Below are 10,299 nucleotides of genomic sequence, written 5' to 3'. Positions count from 1 at the left end.
ATCTTTATATACAGATGATCAATTTAGCATATGTTAAGTAAAGATTTCAACAGTTGGCACCCACACAGAAACACAAAGTGTAAAATACTATTTGAGTACTAGTTATAGCATTAATTAAACACCTAAGAGTAATTGTGTATTAATTATAGAGTTTAACCAATAGTTTTAAGTAGAACATAAAAAATACTAAAAGGGTAAAGTACTAAGTTCTTTTTTTTCTGTTTTTTTTTTGTTTGTTATATAGTTATTTTTTTATTTAATAAATGTGAATTTACAAAGTGCAGCTTTTATATTGTTGTGGCTTCCCCCCACAACCTCCCTCCCTCCCATGGCCCTCCACTCTCCCACTCCCTCTCCCATCCCGCCCTTCATTGAGTTTCATTTTCAATTACCTTCATATACTGAAGATCAACTTAGTATATACTAAGCAAGGATTTCAACAGGCTGCACTCACACAACCACACAAGGTATAGGGTATTTTTTTGACTAGTAGTGTTGTTTTTAAGTTTCATAGTAGAACACATTAAGGACAGAGATCCTACTTGGGGAGCATGTACCCAGTGACTCCCGTTGTTGATTTAACAATTGGCACTCTTATTTATGATGTCAGCACTGGACAAAACTTTTGAAATAGCCCAACCACCCAGTGCTGTGATGTAGTGGTTAGAGCCATTGCGTGCAGTGCCAGCATCCCATATGGGCAATGGTTTGAGTCCTTGCTGCTCCACTTCTGATCACAGCACCTCTCCTGTTCTGGTCTGGGAAAATCAGTGGAAGGTGGCCCAAGACCTTGGACCCCCACACCCATATGGAAGACCTGGAAGAAGATCCTGGCTCCTGGCTCCTGGCTTTGAATCAGTGCAGCTCTAGCTGATGTGTCCATCTGGGGAGTGAAACTGTAGTTGGAAGACCTCTCTCTCTTTGTTTCTGCTTTTGCCTCTCTGTAACTCTGACTTTCAAATAAATAAATAAATCTTTAAAAAAGAAAAACAAATAAGTAGAAAAAAACAAATAGAAAGTTATTTAAAAGAATGAACAAAGTTTATGTGAAATATGGGTTTAATGATTTAAATGGACAAATATTCACATGATATTGATTTCTGAATAAGAAGATGAGTAAAATATATTGAAAAGCTATTAAATGAAATAGTAGTCATAAATTTTCCTGGTCTTGAAAGAGACAGGGACATCAGGATACAAGGAACACAAAATACCCCAATAAGACTCAACCAAAAAAATCTTCTCCAAGGTATATTGTAGAAAAGTTGTCAAAAAAAATAAAGACAAGTAGAGAATGTTAAAGATAATAAAAGTGTCAAATTACATAAAAAGAAAAAACACCCTAACAGAAAACTTTTTATTAGAAACTCTATAGGCCAGAAGAGAGTGAGAGGTTGTATTCAAGGTCTGAAAAAACATCTTCCAGCCAATAATATTATAAGCAGTGATGCTATCTTTAAAAACTAAATGTGAAATAAAGTATCTCCAAGATAAGCAAAAAAGAAAAAAAAAAGACTTCACCATTACCAAATTAGCCTTACAAGAAATTCTGGGTTGCAAGATAGTAGAATAGGGAAAGGATGGGCTGCTATAGGCTAGGGGAAAATAGTTTTTAAAAAGTGGAGAAAGTGCATTCTCAGGAGAGGGTTAGAGGAAAATCTCCATTGGAGATTCTGCAGCAGGAGGAGAGACATCATGGAACTGTGTGGAAGGTGCAAATGTGCAGCAATGAGCACAGACACAGCACAAAACCTCAACAGCACAGAGCCAAAAAAGTGCCAGCTTGGAGAGGAAGGTGAGATCAGACTGTAATTGCCCATGACACTGGAGATTTAGCCTGAGGGAGATCCTAGAAGACTACACTGTCTTTGATTCTAGCCAAGAGCCCTGAGAGGATCAGGATGCCTGCTCACTCAATCAAGAAAGGGACACTTTTCTTTTTCCCTATCCCCTACAATGCTGCCCAGAAACCAGATGAGAAAGGGAGGGCACCATTTTAGACGAAAGTAGGTAGCAGCTGTCATAACTCTTTTGTGCACATCTCATGAATGTTGGAGCCTTGTGTGCTGAGACAGAAGGAACTTTGTGACTGCATAAGAGGGTATGAAGTGTAGCTGGATCTCAAGGAAATCACTGTGTGCAGCTTCACACCCTCAGAGCTCCCTGATTACCTGTGGTGGGTCACTGGAGTGGGAACCATGCTCACATTCAGAACTGCACAGATTCCTTGTTCATGTGGAATCTCAGATGAGTATCACATTCACTGATGGCTAATACCTAAGCATTGATCACATTTTTAGAGAGGAAGTGAGGGTGTGGTTAGAGAGATGACAATACCTCCCTTTCTGTTAACAAGAGATCTACCATGCCCAAATTGGTAGTCACCTGGATACTTGGCCTACCCTTTAGCGCTGATCAGAGCTCCCTGGAAACACTCAACACACACCTCTGGGTATTCATTGAAACAGCAGACACCCTATTAAACCACAGAGGCCTAGTTCAAAGGTAAGAACAGTAAGAGGGAAAAAATCAACAAGTATCTCCACAAATGCATAAAAATAAGTACAGAAATTCAAGAAGCAAGAATAAGGAAGTTGGAGGCAGTGTTTTGGCATAGTAGACTAATGCTCTGCCAGTGGCCTGGCATCCCATATGGGCACCAGTTTGTTTCCCAGTTGTTCCTCTTCTGATTCAACTCTCTGCTTGTGGCCTGGAAAACCAATGTAAGATGGCCCAAAAGCTTGGACCCCTGCACCTGCATGGGAAGCCTGGACAAGGAACCTGGCTCCTGGCTCCTGGCTTTGAATCAGCTCAGTACTGGCCATAATTTCCATTTGGGTAGTGAACCAATCGACAAAAACCTTTCAATATGTCTTTTCCCTCTATATTTGTAGCTGTATATCTCAAATAAATAAAAATCTTTAAAAAATAAGGAAGACAAAATGACTTTCCTAAAAGAAACATGAAACTTCAATATTAGAATGTTAAGATGAAGAGATTGATGAAATGTCTGAAACAGAATACAATCATAGGATTACTCAGAAGCAATGAGAAGCAAATTCACAAATTAAAGAAATCTGTAAATGACGTGAATGAAAAATTTGCCCATGAAATTAAAATTTAGAATTCAAAATGAAATACAACAAATGAAGAAATCAATATATCAATTAAAAAATACAGTGGAAAGCCTTAAGAACAGACTTTGTGAGGTAGAAAAAATATTATCTAAAAGACAAAACTTTGGAAATGTTTCAGTCATATACACACACATACACAAATGGAAGAGGAAAATAGAAAAATTATAAACAGTGTTAGAGATTTATGGGTTACTATTAAATGACCAAATACACAGGTCTTAGTATTTCCTGAATCTGTAGAAAGAGAGAACAGATTATAAGGCCTTTATACTGAAATAACTAAAGAAAATTTCATAATTTGGAGAAAGAAATAAATGCCCAAGTTCAGAAGTAACATAGAACTCTTAATACACATGGCTAGGAAAAATCTTCACCACAACACATTGTAGTCAAAATTTCCACAGTAAAACATAAGGAGAGATATAAAAAATGTGAATGAGAGAAAAATGGATTAGTTTCAGAGGATCTCTAATTAGACACATAGATGAATTCTCATCAGATTCTATAGGATATAAGAGATTAGAGAGACATAGTACAAGTCTTAAGATAAAGAAACTGTCAACCCAGAAAACTGTACATTGCAAAGCTCACATGTATGATTGAAGGTGAAATGACAACCTTCCATAACAAACAGAACTTGAAGAAATTTGTTAACACTCATCCAACCTTACAAAACATGATTAAGTATGTGCTACACACAGAAACACAACATGATATGCATCATTATGATGCAATGTGAAGGTAAAAATTCTCCTAGTAAAAGGTCAAAATATAGAAAGTAAACAATAGGAATATTTATGAAAATAATTGCAGGGCCACATTGTCACTTATCAATAGTAACCTTAAATTTAAATGGCCTAAAATCATCTCCAATTCAAAGATATAGACTGGCTGAAGGAATTAAAAAATAAGATCTAATTGCTGTCTACAAGAAACACTTCACCAATGAATATACACATAGTTTGAAAATGAAAGAATGGAAATAGATATTCCATGCTAACTGAAGGCAAAAAAGTAAGTGTAACCATCCTAATATCAGACAAAATAGACTTTAACATTAAAAAAAAAAAACAACCCGGTGCCATGGCTCAATAGGTTAATCCTCTGCCTAGTGGCACTGGCACACTGGGTTCTAGTCCCTGTCAGGTGCCAGATTCTGTCCCGGTTGCCCCTCTTCCAGGCCAGCTCTCTGCTGTGGCCAGGGAGTGCAGTGGAGGATGGCCCAAGTGCTTGGGCCCTACACCCCATGGGAGACCAAGATAAGCAACTGGCTCCTGCCTTCGGATCAGTGTGGTGCACCAGCCACAGCGCTCCAGCCAGCTGCGGCAGCCATTGGAGGGTGAATCAATGGCAAAGGAAGACCTTTCTCTGTCTCTCTCTCTCACTGTCCACTCTGCCTGTCAAAAAATAATAACAGCTAAGGAATCTCTAGAACATATGCAAACACATTGAGACAGTACAACATGCTTGTAAATGAACAGTGGATCTCAGAAGAATTCAAAAGAGAAGTAAAAACTCTAGAATTAAATTAAGAATAAATTACAGGGCCGGCGCCGCGGCTCACTAGGCTAATCCTCCGCCTAGCGGCGCCGGCACACCGGGTTCTAGTCCCGGTCGGGGCTCCGGATTCTGTCCCGGTTGCCCCTCTTCCAGGCCAGCCCTCTGCTGTGGCCAGGGAGTGCAGTGGAGGATGGCCCAGGTGCTTGGGCCCTGCACCCCATGGGAGACCAGGAGAAGCACCTGGCTCCTGGCTCCTGCCATCGGATCAGCACGGTGCGCCGGCTGCAGCGGCGGCCATTGGAGGGTGAACCAACGGCAAAGGAAGACCTTTCTCTCTGTCTCTCTCTCTCACTATCCACTCTGCCTGTCAAAAAAAAAAAGAATAAATTACAACATATAAGTTTAATGGGATACAGCAAAATCAATATTAAGAGGGGAGTTTATAACAATTGGTGCCTGCATCAAGAAATTGGAAAGGCCAAAATAAGTGAGATATGAATGCATCTCAAGGAACTAGAAAAACTACAGAAAAGCAAGCCTCAAATTAGTAGAGGAAATACTTAAAACTAGAGAAGTAAACAAAATAGAAACCAAGAAAAAATAAAAAATATTCAGTGAAATGAAAGAGCTGATTTTTTGAACAAATAAACAAAATTGATACACCATTTGCCCAACTAACCAAAAAAGAGAGTGAAGACCCAAATCAATAAAATCAGAGATAAAAAAAGAAACATAATGAAAGATACCACAGAAATAAAAATAATCATCATGAATTACTACAAAGAGCTGTATGCCAACAAATTGGGAATCCCAGAAGAAATGGATAGATTCCTGGACTCAGACAATCTACCAAAATTGAGTCATGAAGACATTGAACATCTAAACATACCAATAACCAATACGGAATTTGAATCAGTAATAAAGACCCTCCCAACAAAGAAAATCCCATGTCCAGGTGGTTTCACTGCTGAATTCTAGCAGACACTTAAAGAAGAAATAGTTCCAATTCTTATAAAGCTTTTCAAAACAATTGAAAGGTAGAGTATCCTTCAAAACCCCTTCCATGGGACCAGCATTACCTTAATTCCTAAACCAGAAAAGAAACAGCAGAAAAAGAGAATTGGAGACAAATTTCCCAGATGAATATAGATGCAGAAATCATCAACAAATACTAGCCATTCTAATCCAGCAGTACATCAGAAATATCATTCACCTGAACCAGGTGGGATTTGTATGCAATCTATTTGTATGCAATGATGCTTCAACACCCCAAAATCAATAAATGTGATACATCACATTAACAAACTGAAGAACAAAATCATATGCTTATCTCAATAGATGCAGAGAAAGCATTTGATTAAATTCAATACCTTTTTATGTTGAAGATATTAAGCAAATTGGTATATAAGGATCATTTCTCAACATAATCAAGGCAGTTTATGACAAACACACAACCAGCATCCTACTGAATAGGAAAATATTGGAGGTATTCCCATTGAGATGAAGAACCAAACAAGGATGCCCACTCTCACCCTTGCTGCTTCATATAGTCCTGGAAGATTTAGAAAGAGCCAATAGGAAGGAAAGAAATTAAAGGGATACAAACTGAGAAGGAGGTAAACAAATTATTCCTATTTTCAGGTGATATGATTCTATACATAAGGGACCCAAAAGACTCCACAAAGAGAATATTGGAACTCATAAAAGAGTTTTGTAAAGCATCAGGATATAACATCAGTACAAAAAAATCAATTAGCTTTGTATACCCAGACAAGTAGGTGCAAGTAGTTGCAAACTATACAACTGATAAAGGGTTAATTTACAGAATGTATAGAGTTCTAGAAACTCGGCCGGCGCCGCAGCTCACTAGGCTAATCCTCCGCCTAGCGGCGCCGGCACACCGGGTTCTAGTCCCGGTTGGGGTGCCGGATTCTGTCCCGGTTGCCCCTCTTCCAGGCCAGCTCTCTGCTGTGGCCAGGGAGTGCAGTGGAGGATGACCCAAGTCCTTGGGCCCTGCACCCCATGGGAGACCAGGAAAAGCACCTGGCTCCTGGCTCCTGCCATCGGATCAGCGCGGTGCGCCGGCCGCAGCGGCCATTGGAGGGTGAACCAATGGCAAAGGAAGACCTTTCTCTCTGTCTCTCTCTCTCACTGTCCACTCTGCCTGTCAAAAAAAAATTAAAAAATAAAAAAAAAATAAAAAAGAGTTCTAGAAACTCAACAACTACAAAACAAAAAACCCAGTTAAAAATTGGGCAAAAGAACAAATATTTTTGATGAGCATAAATTCGAATGACCAACAGACACATGAAAAAATGCTCAGAATGGATAGCCATCAGGGAAGTGCAAATCAAAATCACAATGAAGTTTTACCTTACACCTGTTTGAATGTCTTTCCCATAGAAATCAACAAACAAGTAATGCTGGTAAGGGTGTGGGGAAAAGTGAATCCTCTTGCACTCTTAGTGAGAAGGTTAACTGATACAGCAACTGTGGGAGACAGTATGGAGATACTTCAGAAATCTGAATATAGATCTGCCATATGATCTAGAGATCCCACTTTGGAATTTTTCCAAAGGAAATGAAATTGGTATATGAAAGAGTAATATGTACCCCCATGTTCATTTCAGCTCAGTTTACAATAGCTAAGATATGGGGGTGCCAGCATTGTGCTATAGTGGGATAAGCCTCTGCCTGTGATGCCCACATTCTGTATGGGTGCCAGTTCATGCCCTAACTGTTCCTCTTCCAATTCAGCTCTCTGCTTATGTTCTGGGAAAGAAGCAGAAGATTGCCCAGGTATTTGGGCCCCTGAACCTGTGTGAGAGACCTGGAAGAAACTCCTGGCTCCTGGCTTCAGATTGGCTCTGTTCCAGCCATTGTGAGGAGTGAGTCAGTGGATGGAAGACCTTTGTCTCTGTCTCTGTCTCTCTCTGCCTGTAACTCTACCTCTAAAATAAATTAAAAAAATCTTTAAAAATGAAGATATTTAATCAACCTAGACATCCATTAACAGAAGGTTGGATATGACACTATGGTATATATACACTATGGAATAGTACACAGTGGTAAAATGATATCCTGTCATTTGCAACAAAATTGATGCAACTTGAAACCATTATACTTACTGAAATAAGCCAGTCACAAAATGACAAATATTATATGGTCTCTCTGATCTGTGGTTACTAAAGGGATATCTAAAAGTTAATCTATAGGAGTGGAACACTTCTTGATATGCCGAGATTTTGAACAGCCCTTGTCTTGACTGTTGAAGAACAATGTTTTTTGTTTGTTTATTTGTTTATGTTCTTTTTTTCTCATGCTAGTCAGTGGACTCTCTACTCATTGAGTGTAGGGTTAAACCCATGAGTATAAAATTAACTGAAAATAAATCTTTGTAAAAGTAAGAATGGGAATGGGAGAGGGAGGAGGAAGAAGAGAAATTGCAATGAAATATTAGGAATGAAGAATTCAACAGATCAAATAAAAATGTAATGGACAGCCATAACAGCAGACATGGTGAGGAAGAAGAAAGAATTTCCAAACTAGAAGAGAAATATTTGGAAATATTGCAGTTAGACCAAAAAAAATAAAAGCAAAACAAGATAAAAATAGAAAATGTAAAAATAGCTTTGGAGACCTATGGGATATTATCAAAGGACCCAACATCCAGGTCTTAGGATTTCCTGAAGGTGTGTAAAGAGAGAATGGACTAGATGGCTTATTTAGTAAAATGTTTACAAAAACTTCACCAATTTGGGGAAAGAGAGGGATGTCCAAGTACAGGAAGCACACTGAGCCCCTAACAGACATGACCAGAAAAAGATTTCACTTTGACACATTGTAGTCTAACTTTTCACAATAAAACATAAAGGAAAGATTCTCAAATATTCAAGAGAGAAATGCCAGATTACTTCTAGAGGATCTCCAATAGGACTCACAGCTGACTTCTCATCAGAAACCCTACAGGCTAGGAGGGAAGGGAGAGATATAGTCCAAGTCTTTAAAGAAAAAAAAGATTTCAATTCTGAATACTGTACCCTTGCAAAGCTTTCACTTATGAATGAAGGTGAAATAAAGACTTTCTACAACAAACAGAAATTGAAAGAAGTTGTTGCCACTCATCTAGCCTTTCAAAAGATGCTTCAGGATGTGCTACACACAGAAACACAGAATGATATCCATAATTGTGAAAGAATGAGATGGCAGAAAATCCCCTAGTAGAAGTACAAAAGAAATCCAAATTTAACAATAGGAATATTTATCAAAAAATGGAAGGGCAAGTCATTATTTATCATCACTCACCTTGAATGTAAATGACCTCAACTGTGCAGTTAAAAGATGCAAACTTATTAGAAATTAAACTGATTGAGCCGGTGCCGTGGCTCAATAGGCTAATCCTCCACCTTGCGGCGCCGGCATACCGGGTTCTAGTCCCAGTCGGGGCGTCGGATTCTGTCCCGGTTGCCCCTCTTCCAGGCCAGCTCTCTGCTATGGCCAGGGAGTGCAGTGGAGGATGGCCCAGGTGCTTGGGCCCTGCACCCCATGGGAGACCAGGAAAAGCACCTGGATCCTGGCTCCTGCCATCGGATCAGCGCGGTGCACCGGCTGCAGCGGCGGCCATTGGAGGGTGAACCAACGGCAAAGGAAGACCTTTCTCTCTCTGTCTCTCTCTCTCACTGTCCACTCTGCCTATCAAAAAAAAAAGAAATTAAACTGATTATCATTAATTTATACTTAATGAAGGCTGGAACTTATGATAACTAAGTAAACTGAAAGTAGATGTTTGTAAAAATTAAGAATGGGGATGGAAGAGGGAGGAAGAAGAAGGGTTGGTCTTGGGTATTAGGAGGTTTGCATGGGACGTATATCTATGTTCCTAAATCTGTACATATGAAATGCATGAAATTTGTGTAACTTCTATAAAATTTCAAAAAAATAATGCTTTTTATTTGGTGTGATTTTGCTATCATTGAAACAAAATGGTCACAAGTTTCATGAGTGATAATATGGGCTTATACTATCAGGGCTAAAGTAATAGCTTGATATGCGCTCTCCTATGTATATTACTTTTCTACGGGGATTGCACCACAAGGTGTAAATCTGACTTTCCTTCAGAAATAGCCTATAATAGTCATTTTAGATATAAGTTTCTGGCATATAATACTATATTCCACAAAATCTGCTTTATCATCTCAACTGAATAGTTAACTTATACTTAACAAATAAAGGCTAAATTACTTAGAAATGGACTTAGAACTAACTATAACATCAAGTGTGAAAAAATAATAGGAGAAATCCATTATGTCTATCCATTTATTTGAGCAAAATTATGACACAACACATTCTCTTCTTTTTAGTGAGGTTTAAACCCACCTTAAATTTGACTTTGGTGTAGCTTCAGTTTTGTCTTCTTTGTACTATTTCCAAGATGGTTCCAAGATCATTAGGAGGGCTAAAAAGAGTAAAAGACATAAAATATTACTGTAGAAAGTCTTTCTTTAGTTGTGACTCCCAAACTCCAAACTACACAGAATATATAAATCTTACACAAGGCTAATAATAGAAGTATAATTTTATTTTGTCAGTTGTGGCCAACCACATTAGGAGTATTTTCAATAAAAGCTACATCCAAATTGTATCTATGAACTACATGGAATAC

General features: G+C 38.6%; 1 long non-coding RNA gene across 1 annotated transcript in view; it reads right to left on the bottom strand.

The window, feature by feature from the left end:
* Positions 1 to 359: 359 nt before the first annotated feature.
* LOC138846914 (uncharacterized) overlaps positions 360 to 10,299 on the bottom strand; it is a 49,906-nt gene continuing 39,966 nt past the window's right edge. Inside the window, exon 4 of the long non-coding RNA XR_011384419.1 lies at positions 360 to 10,092. This is a non-coding gene — a long non-coding RNA (uncharacterized lncRNA). The remainder of the gene's footprint in view (positions 10,093 to 10,299) is intronic.

Source organism: Oryctolagus cuniculus, chromosome 19 (assembly GCF_964237555.1).
Source record: "Oryctolagus cuniculus chromosome 19, mOryCun1.1, whole genome shotgun sequence".
Lineage (NCBI taxonomy): Eukaryota > Metazoa > Chordata > Mammalia > Lagomorpha > Leporidae > Oryctolagus > Oryctolagus cuniculus.
The sequence above is the reverse complement of the archived record's forward strand: the minus strand, read 5'-3'. Positions and strand labels throughout refer to the sequence as shown.